Source organism: Panulirus ornatus, chromosome 1 (assembly GCF_036320965.1).
Source record: "Panulirus ornatus isolate Po-2019 chromosome 1, ASM3632096v1, whole genome shotgun sequence".
Lineage (NCBI taxonomy): Eukaryota > Metazoa > Arthropoda > Malacostraca > Decapoda > Palinuridae > Panulirus > Panulirus ornatus.
Genome location: NC_092224.1, coordinates 8,830,315 through 8,849,783, shown reverse-complemented (window position 1 = coordinate 8,849,783; position 19,469 = coordinate 8,830,315). Strand labels below are relative to the sequence as shown.

At 41.3% G+C, this 19,469-nt stretch overlaps 1 protein-coding gene across 1 annotated transcript in view; it reads left to right on the top strand.

Annotated features, from left to right (window-relative positions):
- The window catches only part of LOC139755260 (condensin complex subunit 1-like), a 549,693-nt gene that overhangs the window by 434,947 nt on the left and 95,277 nt on the right, over nucleotides 1–19,469 (top strand). The window lies entirely within an intron of this gene.

The following is a 19,469-nucleotide window of genomic DNA, read 5'->3' as shown; positions in this document are numbered from 1 at the left end:
AGCTTGAGTTAGGCACTCCAGCTCAGTATGTTTAATTGGTAGAATCACTTGAGCATGATGACATTTCCTTCCACACCATCAGAAAATTGACAGAGATGTGCTTAATCAGTTGATCAGTAGTCTAAAGTTTGAGTGGAATAAAGATGTTAAACCGCAGTTAGTAGAGTATGCATCTGTGAAAGCTGATTTGAGCCTGCATAAAGATATTATTTTGTATGGGAATAGGGTGCTACTTCCAGTTGACGTGTGTTGTAAGGTACTTAGCATTTACATGTTGGTCATAGTGGCATTATTGCTATGAGGGCAGAGGCAAGGAAATGGGTGTGGTGGCCAAAGATAGATCAAGATATTGCAGAAATATTTGTTTTTTACATATTATACTTTGTCGCTGTCTCCCGCGTTAGCGAGGTAGTGCAAGGAAACAGACAAAAGAATGGCCCAACCCACCCACATACACATGTATATACATACATGTCCAGACACGCACATATACATACCTATACATCTCAACGTATACATATATATATATTCCTATGAGTCCACGGAGAAAATGAAGCACGAAAAGTTCCCAAGTGCACTTTCGTGTAATAATCACATCATCAGGGGAGACACAAGAGAGATATATAACAGTCAGTTGATATACATCAAAGAGACGAAGCTAGGACGACATTTGGTAAACATGTTTACCAAATGGTGTCCTAGCTTCGTCTCTTCGATGTATATCAACTGGCTGTTATATTTCTCTCTTGTGTCTCCCCTGATGATGTGATTATTACACGAAAGTGCACTTGGGAACTTTTCGTGTTTCATTTTCCCTGTGGACTCATAGGAATATCTTGATCACGTGCAAAATTGTGATCCTTTATATATATATATATATATATATATATATATATATATATATATATATATATATATATATATATATATATATACATACATTTGTACACAATTCATACTGTCTGCCCTTATTCATTCCTGTCGCCACCCTGCCACACATGAAATAACAACCCCCTCCCCCCACTTGTGCGTGAGGTAGCGCTAGGAAAAGACAACAAAGGCCACATTCATTCACACTCAGTCTCTAGATGTCATGTATAATGCACCGAAACCACAGATCCCTTTCCACATCCAGGCCCCACACAACTTTCCATGGTTTACCCCAGACGCTTCACATGCCCTGGTTCAATCCATTGACAGCATGTCGACCCTGGTATACCACATCGTTCCATTTCACTCTATTTCTTGCACGCCTTTCACCCTCCTGCATGTTCAGGCCCCGATCACTCAGAATCTTTTTCACTCCATCTTTCCACCTCCAATTTGGTCTCCCACTTCTCCTCGTTCCTTCATCCTCTTGCACATATATCCTCTTGGTCAATCTTTCCTCACTCATTCTCTCCATGTGACCAAACCATTTCAAAACACCCTCTTCTGCTCTCTCAACCACACTCGTTTTATTATCACACATCTCTCTTTCCTTTCATTGCTTACTCAATTAAACCACCTCACACCACATATTGTCCTCAAACATCTCATTTCCAGCACATCCACCCTCCTGCGCACAACTCTATCTATAGCCCGCGCCTTGCAACCATATAACATTGTTGGAACCACTATTCCTTCAAACATACCCATTTTTACTTTCCAAGATAACGTTCTCGACTTCCACACATTCTTCAATGCTCCCAGAACTTTCGCCCCCTCCCCCACCCTATGATTCACTTCTGCTTCCATGGTTCCATCCACTGCCAAATCCACTTCACTTCCTCCAGTTTTTCTCCATTCAAACTTACCTCCCAATTGACTTATCCCTCAACCCTACTGTACTTAATAAATAGCCTTGCTCTTATTCACATTTATGCTCAACTTTCTTCTTTCACACACTTACCAAACTCAGTCATCAGCTTCTGCAGTTTCTTACCCGAATCAGCCACCAGCGCTGTGTCATGAGTGAACAACAACTGACTCACTTCCCAAGATCTCTCATCCACAACAGACTGCATACTTGCCCCTCTTTCCAAAACTCTTGCATTCACTCCCTTACAACCCCATCTATAGTCAAATTAAACAACCATGGAGACATCATGCACCCCTGCCGCAAACCAACATTCACTGAGAACCAGTCAGTTTCCTCTCTTCCTAAACATTCACATGCCTTACATCCTTGATAAAAACTTTTCACTGCATCTAAAAACTTACCTCCCACACCATATATTCTTAATACCTTCCACAGAGCATCTCTATCAACTCTATCATATGCTTTCTCCAGATCCATAAATTTATTGGCTTTATTTATTTTGCTTTGTCGCTGTCTCCTGCGTTAGCAAGGTAGCGCAAGGAAACAGACGAAAGAAATGGCCCAACCAACCCACATACACATGTATATACATACACGTTTACACACGCAAATATACATACCTATACATCTCAATGTACACATATATATACACACAGACATATACATATATACACATGTACATCAAGGGTAAAGGGGAAGAGTGGTTTGGGAATGTCTGGGGAGTAAAGTCAGGGGTTAGTGAGAGGACAAGAGCAAGGGAAGGAGTAGCAATACTCCTGAAACAGGAGTTGTGGGAGTATGTGATAGAGTGTAAGAAAGTAAATTCTCGATTAATATGGGTAAAACTGAAAGTTGATGGAGAGAGGTGGGTGATTATTGGTGCATATGCACCTGGGCATGAGAAGAAAGATCAAGAGAGGCAAGTGTTTTGGGAGCAGCTGAATGAGTGTGTTAGTGGTTTTGATGCACGAGACCGGGTTATAGTGATGGGTGATTTGAATGCAAAGGTGAGTAATGTGTCAGTTGACGGAATAATTGGTATACATGGGGTGTTCAGTGTTGTAAATGGAAATGGTGAAGAGCTTGTAGATTTATGTGCTGAAAAAGGACTGATGATTGGGAATACCTGGTTTAAAAAGCGAGATATACATAAGTATACTTATGTAAGTAGGAGAGATGGCCAGAGAGCGTTATTGGATTACGTGTTAATTGACAGGCGTGCGAAAGAGAGACTTTTGGATGTTAATGTGCTGAGAGGTGCAACTGGAGGGATGTCTGATCATTTTCTTGTGGAGGCTAAGGTGAAGATTTGTATGGGTTTTCAGAAAAGAAGAGTGAATGTTGGGGTGAAGAGGGTGGTGAGAGTAAGTGAACTTGAGAAGGAGACTTGTGTGAGGAAGTACCAGGAGAGACTGAGTACAGAATGGAAAAAGGTGAGAACAATGGAAGCAAGGGGAGTGGGGGAGGAATGGGATGTATTTAGGGAATCAGTGATGGATTGCGCAAAAGATGCTTGTGGCATGAGAAGAGTGGGAGGTGGGTTGATTAGAAAGGGTAGTGAGTGGTGGGATGAAGAAGTAAGAGTATTAGTGAAAGAGAAGAGAGAGGCATTTGGACGATTTTTGCAGGGAAAAAACGCAGTTGAGTGGGAGATGTATAAAAGAAAGAGACAGGAGGTCAAGAGAAAAGTGCAAGAGGTGAAAAAAAGGGCAAATGAGAGTTGGGGTGAGAGAGTATCATTAAATTTTAGGGAGAATAAAAAGATGTTCTGGAAGGAGGTAAATAAAGTGCGTAAGACAAGGGAGCAAATGGGAACTTCAGTGAAGGGCGCAAATGGGGAGGTGATAACAAGTAGTGGTGATGTGAGAAGGAGATGGAGTGAGTATTTTGAAGGTTTGTTGAATGTGTTTGATGATAGAGTGGCAGATATAGGGTGTTTTGGTCGAGGTGGTGTGCAAAGTGAGAGGGTTAGGGAAAATGATTTGGTAAACAGAGAAGAGGTAGTGAAAGCTTTGCGGAAGATGAAAGCTGGCAAGGCAGCAGGTTTGGATGGTATTGCAGTGGAATTTATTAAAAAAGGGGGTGACTGTATTGTTGACTGGTTGGTAAGGTTATTTAATGTATGTATGACTCATGGTGAGGTGCCTGAGGATTGGCGGAATGCGTGCATAGTGCCATTGTACAAAGGCAAAGGGGATAAGAGTGAGTGCTCAAATTACAGAGGTATAAGTTTGTTGAGTATTCCTGGTAAATTATATGGGAGGGTATTGATTGAGAGGGTGAAGGCATGTACAGAGCATCAGATTGGGGAAGAGCAGTGTGGTTTCAGAAGTGGTAGAGGATGTGTGGATCAGGTGTTTGCTTTGAAGAATGTATGTGAGAAATACTTAAAAAAGCAAATGGATTTGTATGTAGCATTTATGGATCTGGAGAAGGCATATGATAGAGTTGATAGAGATGCTCTGTGGAAGGTATTAAGAATATATGGTGTGGGAGGAAAGTTGTTAGAAGCAGTGAAAAGTTTTTATCGAGGATGTAAGGCATGTGTACGTGTAGGAAGAGAGGAAAGTGATTGGTTCTCAGTGAATGTAGGTTTGCGGCAGGGGTGTGTGATGTCTCCATGGTTGTTTAATTTGTTTATGGATGGGGTTGTTAGGGAGGTAAATGCAAGAGTTTTGGAAAGAGGGGCAAGTATGAAGTCTGTTGGGGATGAGAGAGCTTGGGAAGTGAGTCAGTTGTTGTTCGCTGATGATACAGCGCTGGTGGCTGATTCATGTGAGAAACTGCAGAAGCTGGTGACTGAGTTTGGTAAAGTGTGTGGAAGAAGAAAGTTAAGAGTAAATGTGAATAAGAGCAAGGTTATTAGGTACAGTAGGGTTGAGGGTCAAGTCAATTGGGAGGTGAGTTTGAATGGAGAAAAACTGGAGGAAGTGAAGTGTTTTAGATATCTGGGAGTGGATCTGGCAGCGGATGGAACCATGGAAGCGGAAGTGGATCATAGGGTGGGGGAGGGGGCGAAAATTCTGGGGGCCTTGAAGAATGTGTGGAAGTCGAGAACATTATCTCGGAAAGCAAAAATGGGTATGTTTGAAGGAATAGTGGTTCCAACAATGTTGTATGGTTGCGAGGCGTGGGCTATGGATAGAGTTGTGCGCAGGAGGATGGATGTGCTGGAAATGAGATGTTTGAGGACAATGTGTGGTGTGAGGTGGTTTGATCGAGTGAGTAACGTAAGGGTAAGAGAGATGTGTGGAAATAAAAAGAGCGTGGTTGAGAGAGCAGAAGAGGGTGTTTTGAAGTGGTTTGGGCACATGGAGAGGATGAGTGAGGAAAGATTGACCAAGAGGATATATGTGTCGGAGGTGGAGGGAGCAAGGAGAAGAGGGAGACCAAATTGGAGGTGGAAAGATGGAGTGAAAAAGATTTTGTGTGATCGGGGCTTGAACATGCAGGAGGGTGAAAGGAGGGCAAGGAATAGAGTGAATTGGAGCGATGTGGTATACCGGGGTTGACATGCTGTCAGTGGATTGAATCAAGGCATGTGAAGCGTCTGGGGTAAACCATGGAAAGCTGTGTAGGTATGTATATTTGCGTGTGTGGACGTATGTATATACATGTGTATGGGGGGGGGTTGGGCCATTTCTTTCGTCTGTTTCCTTGCGCTACCTCGCAAACGCGGGAGACAGCGACAAAGTATAAAAAAAAAAAAAAAAAAAAAAACATGTACTTAATCCATACTGTCTGCCTTTATTTATTCCCATCGCCACCCCACCACACATGTGCGAGGTAGCGCTAGGAAAAGACAACAAAGACCACATTCGTTCGCACTCAGTCTCTAGCTGTCATGTAATAATGCACAGAAACCACAGCTCCCTTTCCACATCCAGGCCCCACACAACTTTCCATGGTTTACCCTAGACGCTTCACATGCCCTGGTTCAATCCATTGACAGCACATAGACCCCGGTATACCACATCGTTCCAATTCACTCTATTCCTTGCACGCCTTTCACCCTCCTGCATGCTCAGGCCCCGATCACTCAAAATCTTTTTCACTCCATCTTTCCACCTCCAATTTGGTCTCCCACTTCTCCTTGTTCCCTCCACCTCTGACACATATATCCTCTTTGTCAATCTTTCCTCACTCATTCTTTCCATGTGACCAAACCATTTCAAAACACCCTCTTCTGCTCTCTAAACCATACTCTTTTTATTTCCACACATCTCTCTTACCCTTACATTACTTACTCGATCGAACCACCTCACACCACATAATGTCCTCAAACATCTCATTTCCAGCACTTCCACCCTCCTGCGCAGAACGCTATCCATAGCCCACACCTCGCAACCATACAACATTGTTGGAACCACTATTCCTTCAAACATACCCATTTTTGCTTTTCGAGATAATGTTCTCGATTTCCAAACATTCTTCAAGGCTCCCAAAATTTTCGCCCCTTCCCCCACCCTATGATTCACTTCCGCTTCCATGGTTCCATCTGCTGCCAGATCCACTCCCAGGTATCTAAAACACTTTACTTCCTCCAGTTTTTCTCCCTTCAAACTTACCTCCCAATTGACTTGACCCTCAACCCTACTGTAACTAATAACCTTGCTCTTATTCACATTTACTCTTAATTTTCTTCTTTCACATAAACAAATAACAACCATGGAGACATCACACACCCTTGCCGCAAACCTACATTCACTGAGAACCAATCACTTTCCTCTCTTCCTACACGTACACATGCCTTACATCCTCGAGAAAAACTTTTCACTGCTTCTGACAGCTTGCCTCCCACACCATATATTCTTAATACCTTCCACAGAGCATCTCTATCAACTCTATCATATGCCTTCTCCAGATCCATAAATGCTACATACAAATCCATTGGCTTTTCTAAGTATTTCTCACATACATTCTTCAAAGCAAACACATGATCCACACATCCTCTACCACTTCTGAAACCACACTGCTCTTCCCCAATCTGATGCTCTGTACATGCCTTCACCCTCTCAATCAATACCCTCCCATATAATTTACCAAGAATACTCAACAAACTTATACCTCTGTAATTTGAGCACTCACCTTTATCCCCTATGCCTTTGTACAATGGCACTATGCAAGCATTCCGCCAATCCTCAGGCACCTCACCATGAATCATACATACCTTAGATAACCTTACCAACCAGTCAACAATACAGGCACCCACTTTTTTAATAAATTCCACTGCAACACCATCCAAACCTTCTGCCTTGCCGGCTTTCATCTTCCGCAGAGCTTATACTACCTCTTCTCTGTTTACCAAATCGTTTTCCCCAACCCTCTCACTTTACACACCACCTCGACCAAAACACCCTATATCTGCCACTCTATCATCAAACACATTCAACAAATCTTCAAAATACTCACTCCATCTCCTTCTCACATCACCACTACTTGTTACCACCTCCCCATTAGCCCCCTTCTCTGAAGTTCCCATTTGCTCCCTTGTCTTACGCACTTTATTTACCTCCTTCCAGAACATCTTTTTATTCTCCCTAAAATTTAATGATACTCTCTCACCCCAACTCTCATTTACCCTCTTTTTCACCACTTGCACCTTTCTCTTGACCTCCTGCCTCTTTCTTTTATACATCTCCCACTCATTTGCATTTTTTTCCCTGCAAAATCATCCAAATGCCTCTCTCTTCTCTTTCACTAATAATCTTACTTCTTCATCCCACCACTGGCTACCCTTTCTAATCAACCCACCTCCCACGCTTCTCATGCCACAAGCATCTTTTGCGCAAGCCATCACTGCTTCCCTAAATACATCCCATTCCTCCCCCACTCCCCTTACCTCCTTTGTTGTCACCTTTTTCCATTCTGTACTCAGTTTCTCCTGGTACTTCCTCACACAAGACTCCTTCCCAAGCTCACTTACTCTCACCACTCTCTTCACCCCAACATTCTCTCTTCTTTTCTGAAAACCCCTACAAATCTTCACCTTCGCCTCCACAAGATAATGTTCAGACATCCCTCCAGTTGCACCTCTCAGCACATTAACATCCAAAAGTCTCTCTTTCGCGCGCCTATCAATTAGCATGTAATCCAATAACGCTCTCTGGCCATCTCTCCAACTTACATACGTATACTTATGTATATCACTCTTTTTAAACCAGGTATTCCCAATCACCAGTCCTTTGTCAGCACACAAATCCACAAGCTCTTCACCATTTCCATTTACAACACTGAACACCCCATGTATACCAATTATTCCCTCAACTGCCACATTACTCACCTTTGCATTCAAATCACCCATCAATATATCCTGGTCTTGTGCATCAAAACCACTAACACACTCATTCAGCTGCTCCCAAAACACTTGCTTCTCATGATCTTTCTTCTCATACCCAGGTGCATATGCACCGATAATCACCCATCTCTCTCCATCAACTTTCAGTTTTACCCATATCAATCTAGAATTTACTTTCTTACACTCTATCACATACTCCCACAACTCCTGTTTCAGGAGTAGTGCTACTCCTTCCCTTGCTCTTGTCCTCTCACTAACCCCTGACTTTACTCCCAAGACATTCCCAAACCACTCTTCCCCTTTACCCTTGAGCTTCATTTCACTCAGAGCCAAAACATCCAGGTTCCTTTCCTCAAACATACTACCTATCTCTCCTTTTTTCTCATCTTGGTTACATCCACACACATTTAGACACCCCAATCTGAGCCTTCGAGGGGGATGAGCACTCCTCGCGTGACTCCTTCTGTTTCCCCTTTTAGAAAGTCAAAATACAAGGAGGGGAGGGTTTCTGGCCCCCTGCTCCTGTCCCCTTTAGTCGCCTTCTACGACATGTGAGGAATCCATAAATGCTACATACAAATCCATTTGCTTTTCTAAGTATTTCTCACATAGTTCCACATCCTCTACCACTTCTGAAACCACACTGCTCTTCCCCAATCTGATGCTCTGTACATGCCTTCACCCTCTCAATCAATACCCTCCCATATAATTTACCAGGAATACTCAACAAACTTATACCTATGTAATTTGAGCACTCACTCTTATCCACTCTACCTTTGTACAGTGGCACTATGCAAGCATTCCGCTAGTCCTCAGGCACCTCACCATGAATCATACATACCTTAGATAACCTTACCAACCAGTCATCAATACAGTCACCCCCTTTTTTAATAAATTCCACTGCAGTACCATCCAAACCCGCTGCCTTGCTGGCCTTCATCTTCTGCAAAGCTTTTACTACCTCTTCTCTGTTTACCAAATCATTTTCCCCAACCCTCTCACTTTGCACACCACCTCGACCAAAACACCCTATATCTGCCACTCTATCATCAAACACATTCAACAAACCTTCAAAATACTCACTCCATCTCCTCACACCACCTCTACTTGTTATCACCTCCCCATTTGCCCCCTTCACTGAAGTTCCCATTGGTTCCCTTGTCTTACGCACTTTATTTACCTCCTTCCAAATCATCTTTTTATTCTCCTTAAAATTTAATGATACTCTCTCACCCCAACTCTCATTTGCTCTCTTTTTTGCCTATTGCACCTTTCTCTTGACCTCCTGCCTCTTTCTTTTATACATCTCCTAGTCATTTGCATTAAGTCTCTGCAAAAATCATCCAATTGCCTCTCTCTTCTCTTTCACTAATAATCTTACTTCTTCATCCCACCACTCACTACCCTTTCTAATCTGCCCACCTCCCACACTTCTCATGCCACAAGCATCTTTTGCACAAGCCATCACTGCTTCCCTAAATTCCTCCCCCTCTCCCCTTACGTCCTTTGTTCTCACCTTTTTCCATTCTGTACTCAGTCTCTCCTGGTACTTCCTCAGACAAGTCTCCTTCCCAAGCTCACGTACTCTCACCACTCTTTTCACCCCAACATTCTCTCTTCTTTTCTGAAAACCTCTACAAATCTTCACCTTCGCCTCCACAAGATAATGATCAGACATCCCCCCAGTTGCACCTCTCAGTACATTAACATCCAAAAATCTCTCTCGCACGCCTATCAATTAACACATAAGCCAATAACACTCTCTGGCCATCTCTCCTCCTTACATACGTATACTTATACATAAATATATTGTTGTGATATTTGCTTCAAAAATGTCAATGCACCAGTTACACGTAGATTATGCAGGTCCTCTTGAAAATATGTATTTTCTTGTGATTGTAGATTCGTTTAAAAAGAATTTAGATGTTCATGTAACTGATTCCATGACCTCTACTGTTACTATTGACCTACTAAGACAACATTTCTGTAATTTTGGATTGCCAGATGTGATTGTTACAGATAATGCCCCTTATTTTGTGTTCCATGAGATGCTGCAGTTTTTAAGGGAAATGGTATCAGACATGTAAAGCCTGCTCTATATAACCCTTCTTCTAATGGATTGGCAGAAAGAGCAGTACGAACCTTGAAACAGGGATTTAAGAAATTTTGTCATGGCTGAGCTGATGTTCAACAGAAATTTCAAGGTAACTATTGAGTCAGTCAAGCATGAGCCACAGAATATCAGAACATGAGCTAAGTTGAGTAGTTTTTTTTTTTTTTTTTTTTTTTTTTTTTTTTTAAGTGAACTCTTCCAGGTAGGTGATACAGTATTTGTGAAGAATTATGGAGTAGGAAAAGCTTGGGTGAAGGGGGAAGTCGTTGAAGTTGTATAAGGTTCATGTACGAGATTTTGGAAATATGGTTGGGAAGAGGCATGAAATTAGATCATGCCCAGATTTCTAGTTTCTCATGGCCAGGTTGCTTCAACCATGCATAGATTACCAGTTTCTCATTGCCAAGATGTTTCTGAGGATGTGTATTCCAATAGTTTGCCAAATGGAAGCTGCAGCTTTCCTGCAAGAGATGGTGATACAGGCTCAGGTAATCCCAAGGGAGGTTAGTTCAGGCCATGAAGCTTGGGAAGAGAATTATTTCCATCTTAATGAAGTAGCAGAGCATGTCAATGATGAACTCAAATCTCAAGTAAATGCATCTTTGCCTCAGGCACCAGTACCTCTGAAATATGTCTTTTGTGTCATTATTATTATTTGATTTATTTAGTTATTCATGTTTATATGGAATATCACCTTCTCATACCATTTTGTTCTTGTACTACAGAATATTATTATCTTTTGTTGATCAAAAATCAAGTAAGGGGGAGAAGTGTTATGTATTGGTATGTACTCAGGATACTATTACAGGTACACCACTGATTTTCTGGCACTCTTGGTTCCAAAGCCTTTCCGAATTAACCATTTTGCCAGACCAACCTTGGTCACAATAATAATTCATGAACACACCTCTAACCCACTAATTATACATCTCCCATGTTTCTAAAGCATACCATTGACTGCTAGAAATTTAAATTAGACAAATATTACATGCAAATTAAATGAATAAATGAAATACTTTATACACCTGCTCAGGACTGAGGTGCTTGTCAGCCATGAGTCTTGCAAATTTGTCCACATACTCGGCAGCTCCTTCATGGTTTGCAGACCGCTTTTCTCCGCATTTTATTTATGGAAATTCCGTGATGCTTCTTGAATCTTTAAATCCATTCTTCACTATAGTCACACTCATGTTGTGATTTAAGTTCTTTATGGAACAACTTAGCCTGGTCCATTATCATGCTACATGACGAGTCCACTCCATCACTCCGACGCTGTCAAAACCATTCCGTCATCACTCGATTGTGCTCAGCATTCTTACCATCTTTCATAGTTTTTTAATCGTCATATGCTTCTTGGAATTGCTGTCTGCATAGAATTTTAATATTTTCTCCCTTTGTTTCTTTATGTCATAAACAGTTGATGAACCAATACTGTAGATGTCACACAGATTACGCACCGAGACACCCCAGCCCATTTTTTCAACAGTTCTACTTTATCTTGGATCGATATGGACTGTGTTTACGTTTGACACCATGACTGACACTCCCATATGTCTTAGAAGCCATAGCTAGGGTTAAATTTAAGTGAAATAAGCTAAGAATCTCACAGAATTGCGGTATCACCACCGACAAGTGCAGCGTAAAGAATGTAAATAAGCACGCTATCTGTGGCCGCCCAGTAAACTAGTCTGGTGGCTGCAGTAATTTCAAGTTCCCTCAATGTAATTTTGTCCGGACCAAAGGAGGTGCCAAACCATCAGTTGCTGGAAACTCGGTGGTGTACCTGTACTATGAAACCCTGTCGAAGGATCAAATAGTACATTGTGATTTTCTTTTGTTTTCTGTTCCTGTACTTATAAGTGAACCTTTGTGTTTTCTTTGATTTTGGCAAAGAATAAACAAGCAGAACGTTGGCTGGACCAAAGTGTGTCTTCTTATAACCTTGGAACACACCTAAGTTACTCCAGATAGAATGAGTTGGGAGAGGTTGACAAAAAGGATGAATTTGCTGGAAATGGAGGAGACAAGGAGAAGGGGAGACCAAGTTGGAGATGGAAGGTTGGAGTGGATCTTGATTGCCTGGGGCCTGAACATGGAAGAAGGTGAAAGGTGTGCACAGGGTAGAGTGAATTGGAGTGGTTTGTTATATAGGAAACAATGTGCTGCCCGTGAACTGACCCAGGGCTTATGATGCAACTGGAGGAAATTCCAGAAAGGTTTTTGGCCCCTGGTTATGGATAGATGGTGGTAGTTTTGATGCATTACACATGACAGCAAGAGAATGGATGAGATCAAATGAGGCCTTTTCTTCATCAGTTTCTGGCTCTATCTCAGTAAAACAGGAAACAGCCAACAAGTATGAAGATAAATAGGGGAAGTCCTGTGGCTCTGGGAACAATTATGGCTCAGCTTAGGTATCTGGACCTGAGTATACAAATGGAGTCAGAGGTTCCCAAGAATAGGCCATTTGCAAATTCAGGCAGTCCTCACAAAATGACCATTCACAAATTGATATATTTATTTATTTATTTACCTTTTCTTTTCCTTTGTCACTGTCTCCCGTGTTAGTGAGGTAGCGCAAGGAAACAGATGAAAGAATGGCCCAACCCACCCACATACACATGTATATACATACACGTCCACACGCGCAAATATACATACCTATACATCTCAACATATACATATATATATACACACACAGACATATACATATATACACATGTACATAATTCATACTGTCTGCCTTTATTCATTCCCATCGCCACCCTGCCACCCATGAAATAACAACCCCCTCCCCCAAATGTCCGTGAGGTAGCACTAGGAAAAGACAACAAAGGCCACTTTTGTTCACACTCAGTCTCTAGCTGTCATGTAATAATGCACCGAAACCACAGCTCCCTTTCCACATCCAGGCCCCACAGAACTTTCCAGATGCTTCACATGCCCTGGTTCAATCCATTGACAGCACATCGGCACCGGTATACCACATCGTTCCAATTCACTCTATTCCTTGCACACTTTTTACCCTCCTGTATGTTCAGGCCCCGATCATTCAAAATCTTTTTCACTCCATCTTTCCACCTCCAATTTGGTCTACCTCCACCTCGTTCCCTCCACCTATGACATACATATCCTCTTGGTCAATCTTTCCTCACTCATTCTCTCCATGTGACCAAACCATTTCAAAACACCCTCTTCTGCTCTCTCAACCACACTCTTTTTATTACCACACATCTCTCTTACCCTATTATTTACTTACTCGATCAAACCACCTTACACCTCATATTGTCCTCAAACATCTCATTTCCAGCACATCCATCCTCCTGCGCACAACTCTATCCATAGCCCATGCCTCGCAACCATATAGCATTGTTGGAACCACTATTCCTTCAAACATACCCATTTTTGCTTTCCGAGATAATGTTATCAACTTCCACACATTCTTCAACGCTGCCAGAATTTTTGCCCCCTCCCCACCCTATGATTCACTTCCGCTTCCATGGTTCCATCCGCTGCCAAATCCACTCCCCGATATCTAAAACACTTCACTTCCTCCAGTTTTTCTCCATTCAAACTTACCTTCCAATTGACTTGTCCCTCAACCCTACTGTACCTAATAACCTTGCTCTTATTCACATTTACTCTCAGCTTTCTTCTTTCACACACTTTACCAAACTCAGTCACCAGCTTGTGCAGTTTCTCACACGAATCAGCCACCAGCGCTGTATCATCAGCAAACAACAACTGACTCACTTCCCAAGCTCTCTCATTCACAACAGACTGCATACTTGCCCCCCTTTCCAAGACTTTTGCATTCACCTCCCTAACAACCCCATCCATAAACAAATTGAACAACCATGGAGACATCACACACCCCTGCTGCAAACCTATATTCACTGAAAACCAATCACTTTCCTCTCTTCCTACACGTACACATGCTTTACATCCTAAATAAAAACTTTTCACTGCTTCCAACAACTTGCCTCCCACACCATATATTCTTAATACCTTCCACAGAGCATCTCTATCAGCTCTATCATATGCCTTCTCCAGATCCATAAATGCTACATACAAATCCATTTGCTTTTCTAAGTATTTCTCACATACATTCTTCAAAGCAAACACCTGATCCACACATCCTCTACCACTCCTGAAACCACACTGCTCTTCCCCAATCTGATGCTCTGTACATGCCTTCACCCTCTCAATCAATACCCTCCCATATAGTTTCCCAGGAATACTCAACAAACTTATACCTCCGTAATTTGAAAACTCACTTTTCTCCCCTTTGCCTTTGCACAATGGCACTATGCAAGCATTCCGCCAATCCTCAGGCACCTCACCATGAGTCATACATACATTAAATAACCTTACCAACCAGTCAACAATACAGTCACCCCCTTTTTTAATGAATTCCACTGCAGTACCATCCAAACCCGCTCGCTTTCATCTTCCGCAAAGCTTTTACTACCTCTTCTCTGTTTACCAAATCATTTTCCCTAACCCTCTCACTTTGCACACCACCTCGACCAAAACACCCTATATCTGCCACTCAATCATCAAACACATTCAACAAACCTTCAAAATACTCACTCCATCTCCTTCTCACATCACCACTACTTGTTATCACCTCCCCATTAGCCCACTCCACTGAAGTTCCCATTGATTCCCTTGTCTTATGCACTTTATTTACCTCTTTCCAAAACATCTCTTTTCTTTCTTTTTTTTTTCTTTTTTTTTTTCTTTGTCGCTGTCTCCCGCGTTTGCGAGGTAGCGCAAAGAAACAGACGAAAGAAATGGCCCAACCCACCCCCATACACATGTATATACATACGTCCACACACACAAATATACATACCTACACAGCTTTCCATGGTTTACCCCAGACGCTTCACATGCCCTGATTCAATCCACTGACAGCACGTCAACCCCGGTACACCACATCGCTCCAATTCACTCTATTCCTTGCCCTCCTTTCACCCTCCTGCATGTTCAGGCCCCGATCACACAAAATCTTTTTCACTCCATCTTTCCACCTCCAATTTGGTCTCCCTCTTCTCCTCGTTCCCTCCACCTCCGACACATATATCCTCTTGGTCAATCTTTCCTCACTCATTCTCTCCATGTGCCCAAACCATTTCAAAACACCCTCTTCTGCTCTCTCAACCACGCTCTTTTTATTTCCACACATCTCTCTTACCCTTACGTTACTTACTCGATCAAACCACCTCACACCACACATTGTCCTCAAACATCTCATTTCCAGCACATCCATCCTCCTGCGCACCACTCTATCCATAGCCCACGCCTCGCAACCATACAACATTGTTGGAACCACTATTCCTTCAAACATACCCATTTTTGCTTTCCGAGATAATGTTCTCGACTTCCACACATTCTTCAAGGCCCCCAGAATTTTCGCCCCCTCCCCCACCCTATGATCCACTTCCGCTTCCATGGTTCCATCCGCTGCCAGATCCACTCCCAGATATCTAAAACACTTCACTTCCTCCAGTTTTTCTCCATTCAAACTCACCTCCCAATTGACTTGACCCTCAACCCTACTGTACCTAATAACCTTGCTCTTATTCACATTTACTCTTAACTTTCTTCTTTCACACACTTTACCAAACTCAGTCATCAGCTTCTGCAGTTTCTCACATGAATCAGCCACCAGCGCTGTATCATCAGCGAACAACAACTGACTCACTTCCCAAGCTATCTCATCCCCAACAGACTTCATACTTGAGCCTCTTTCCAAAACTCTTGCATTCACCTCCCTAACAACCCCATCCATAAACAAATTAAACAACCATGGAGACATCACACACCCCTGCCGCAAACCTACATTCACTGAGAACCAATCACTTTCCTCTCTTCCTACACGTACACATGCCTTACATCCTCGATAAAAACTTTTCACTGCTTCTAACAACTTGCCTCCCACACCATATATTCTTAATACCTTCCACAGAGCATCTCTATCAACTCTATCATATGCCTTCTCCAGATCCATAAATGCTACATACAAATCCATTTGCTTTTCTAAGTATTTCTCACATACATTCTTCAAAGCAAACACCTGATCCACACATCCTCTACCACTTCTGAAACCACACTGCTCTTCCCCAATCTGATGCTCTGTACATGCCTTCACCCTCTCAATCAATACCCTCCCATATAATTTACCAGGAATACTCAACAAACTTATACCTCTGTAATTTGAGCACTCACTCTTATCCCCTTTGCCTTTGTACAATGGCACTATGCACGCATTCCGCCAATCCTCAGGCACCTCACCATGAGTCATACATACATTAAATAACCTTACCAACCAGTCAACCATACAGTCACCCCCTTTTTTAATAAATTCCACTGCAATACCATCCAAACCTGCTGCCTTGCCGGCTTTCATCTTCCGCAAAGCTTTTACTACCTCTTCTCTGTTTACCAAATCATTTTCCCTAACCCTCTCACTTTGCACACCACCTCGACCAAAACACCCTATATCTGCCACTCTATCATCAAACACATTCAACAAACCTAAAATTTAATGATACACTCTCACCCCAACTCTCATTTGCCCTCTTTTTCACCTCTTGTACCTTTCTCTTGACCTAGTGCCTCTTTCTTTTATACATCTCCTAGTCATTTGCATTATTTCTCTTCAAAAACCGTCCAAATGCCTCTCTTTTCTCTTTCACTAATAATCTTACTTCTTCATCCCACCACTCACTACCCTTTCTAATCTGCCCACCTCCCACACGTCTCATGCCACAAGCATCTTTTGCACAAGCCATCACTGCTTCCCTAAATACATCCCATTCCTCCCTCACTCCCCCTCCGCCCTTTGTTCTCACCTTTGATATATATCAGATTGATAAGTCACGATAACAACTTCACAGAATTAGAGTAAAAATTCATAGAATGACACTTAAGTCTTATGATAGTGAGGGATATGAAGAAAATTCATATTTTTTTTAGATTCTCTCTCAAGTCGATGATGAACTGTTTAAATACATTACAAGGATTTTTAGTTATGTTGGCTTTTGTGATATTAGAAGAAAATAACTAGATTTTATGACATTCGAGCCACCGATGGTCATCTTATAAGGAACACTAAGTTTTCATACTTATGTTGTGCAATAAAAGTGATATCTACCTGACTTAAAATTGTTGAAGCAGGTAATATAATGGCCAAAAAATCAACAAATGCAATTATCTTATACTGAAATGGATAAACTACTTTGGAAGGCTTGAAAAACCACTCTACCACCACCTGCCTCAATTCCTCATCACCAGCATTCTTATTAAGAATCAATGAATATTGTTTCATTTAGCAGTGAAATTACAACAGTTGTTCAATCAGAACATCTAATTTAGATCATGATTGGAGTGTGGTATATTGATAGTAAGCTGTTTCAGGTATGGTCTAACAATGAGGATTTTTTATCTGGAACTTAACTCCTCGAATAACACAAGTTTCAGTTACTCATGCAACATCCTGCCCTAGCAACAGATTGTTGAGACTGTAACCCTATCATTGTGTGAGGACACCTATGTAATTGTCCCCAATATAGAAATATGTAAATACATATAAATTCATAGTTCAAATATTTTTCCAGTAGGAGGAAAATATTGTCAGAATTTCTTAACCTGTTTCATTGTGGAAGTGTCATTTATGTGAGTGTAATTAGTTATATTGAATGGTTTGAAATAAATGAGGGAGTGCATCAAGGTTGTATGTCACATTGGTGTTTTAATGTTTTTGTTGATGGGACATTCCATAAGAGCAAGGTGGAGTGATTGCACTGTACTTGTGGCCCATGGTGGAACAGGATGCAAGTTACCACAGTTGCTGAATGTAGTTGATGCAGCTCTGTTAACAGAATCAATGAAAAACTAAAACAATGATAAATTATCATGATGATGTGTATGAGGAGGATATTAAGAATGCATGCAAACGAGCAAGTTGCTTGTTTTTGAAAGAGATGGATTGTCTCAGTGCAGTATCAGTTTGATTAGAGAAGATTTAGATGTAAATAAGTTTAGGCACATGAAAGTAGAACTTGTTAAGGATGGTAGCTGGAAAGCTGAGAGTGAGACTGGATTCTTTGCAAATAACTTACTAGATGGAATGCTTGTTCTTACTTTTCTCTGGACATGAAACTTAATGTTTTGTGGTTCAGGATGTTAGAAAATTAGGGATGGCTCACTAATGCATTATGATTGGAATTAGTATTGTAGGTAAAGGCTATTTATGTCAAAACTATGTAGTGTGAAGAAATTATATAAAGATGCACAGTTGAAGGTCTTCTTGTACCATATAGCAGTGCAAGGTGCTTAGCAGATAGATGCAGTGAGTGAATTGTGTAGCTTGAACTGCCTCAGATAAGGGTACCAGAGGAATTATTTTTGATCTTGAGGAGTGGAGTCCTTTCCTGTGTAAAGTTGGATAATGAACTACTGTAGTGATTTTAGTCTCACTTGATGAATCACCTTAGCATGCTTAGTGAACATTGATAAAGCTTTTATATATGTATGGCAGTGCCTGTTCTTATCAGCACACTGAGCAGGAGTTGAGGATGTGTTTAATTGAACACTAAAACTGTGTTAACAGAGTTAAAGTAACATTAGCTAGTAATGTGAGCTCATATACATGAGAACTCAGTAGATCCTGATTACCTTTTAACCATCTTACAGGAGTCATACTTTTTTCTTTTCGATTCTTAAATATTTTGGATGGGAAGGTAATTGAGGTATTATAGGCTGTATTTATTTTTGCATAATTTATTGCACTAATATGCAATTAAATATAGACAGTTGCCTTTTGTACATGTAGAATTAAGTTTAGGAATGGGGAGGATGTATAATTATGTGTACTGAACTTGTAAGGATGATGTGGATAGTCGCATTGCTAAGTGAATTCAGGTAGCTAGAATAACATTACAATTGTTATCAATACAGTTTGCAAAGTGGGTATAGAGGCATCAATGTCGTATTGGTTTGAAATTTTTTGAGTTGGAAACTGCAAAATAATGAGGAAAATGTGAGCATGAATGCTTTCATATAAGGTTAGTAATAGGCATAAAGTTATAACAAAGATAGAATAAGGAATGTCAGACTGAGTTAGATACCTTGTAAGAAGTTTAGTAAGATGTTTGAAGAAAGTTATTAATGTCATACTATTTACAAGAATGGAAACAGAATTGAAAGTCAATCACTAGTTATATGACATTCATACTGGTGTGTATTGA